This window comes from Oryzias melastigma, linkage group LG20 (assembly GCF_002922805.2).
Source record: "Oryzias melastigma strain HK-1 linkage group LG20, ASM292280v2, whole genome shotgun sequence".
Taxonomy (NCBI): domain Eukaryota; kingdom Metazoa; phylum Chordata; class Actinopteri; order Beloniformes; family Adrianichthyidae; genus Oryzias; species Oryzias melastigma.
Window position 1 is genome coordinate 1277186 of NC_050531.1, and position 1325 is coordinate 1278510.

The following is a 1325-nucleotide window of genomic DNA, read 5'->3' on the forward strand; positions in this document are numbered from 1 at the left end:
GCGTCTTTATCTGCTCCCCGTCAAGCCGCCAACACTCAGAAGACGAGCTCTCTTTAAAGTTTGAACCCCATGAAGGAACAGTCGGCCCACTGAAGACAAAGGAGTGTCATGCATGTTTGGGAGTTTAAAAGTCTTAGAGTGAAGCTCGTGTCAACAAATGTGAGACGACGTCGGCCTGGAATCATTCCAGACTGACGGTCTTTGTTTGGAAATAAATCAGAAGTTTAGTGAAGTCTCTGGAACTTTAACAGGAGAAGACATCGACGTGGGTTCATCGTCTGAACAGGAGTTTGTTAAAAAAAAACAATTATTTTCATAAAGTATTGTTATTGTCTTTGTGATGTGCTTTTTGATTTGTATTGATAATATGTTTTCACATTTCTCACATGAATCTATTTGATTAAAAAAAAAAGACACTGAAGTCTCCAAACCAAACTGGACACTTTAAGAAGTGATGGATTCAGGTTTGAGTTGAGAACTTTCAGGATTTTTTTTCACTTTATTTACTGAACTATTCAAATGATTGTGGTGCTGTGACAGACTGGCGACCTGTCCAGGTGTACCACACCTTCACATCAGGGATAAAACGGGTTTGGAAAATGGACGAATGAATTCAAATTATCATCGTGTTTCCTCCCATTTCCATCACTTTGACATTCCAACAACCACATTCAAACCAAGTTAGAGGACCAACTGTGTCCTGATTGTGTGAGTTGGTTTTGTCTTGTTCTGTTTCCCCGTCAGTCTCACCATGTTCAGGTTAATCATCCACAGCTGTTTTCATTTAGTTAATCAACCTCAGTGTATTTAAGTGTCTGGTTTTTCAGTTCCTCATAGTCAGGTCATCTGTTCTGTTCTGTCACAATTTTTGTGTTTGTGTTACTTAATTAAATGTGTTAAGTTCCTGTCGCCAAGTCTGGTCTCGGGTCCTCCACCATAATTGTTTGTGTTTTGCATTATATCTGTATAACTCTACGACTCTCTTCACATTAGAGATAAAAGTTTAAATCACTCTAACAATTTTAACATGAGTTCTATTTCTGACTTTAAAGTTACTTTTTTGTCAAAAACTGAGTGTTAATGTGTTGACATGTTTTTAAAGGACCTCTACTAAGCTGTTCTCAAGTCTTTCAGAGTAAACTATATACATGATCATTTATTACCTTTGGCACACTAGAAAACACATTAATCTCTGAGGCTCCGCCTTTTTCTCCTTGTGGGTACCGCCCATTTGATGATGTCATCTTAGAGCCGGCCTCAGCAGTGCATCTGCGTTTGGTCCACAAAAACAAACTTTTGCATAGATGGATGTACGTCCTGTATCT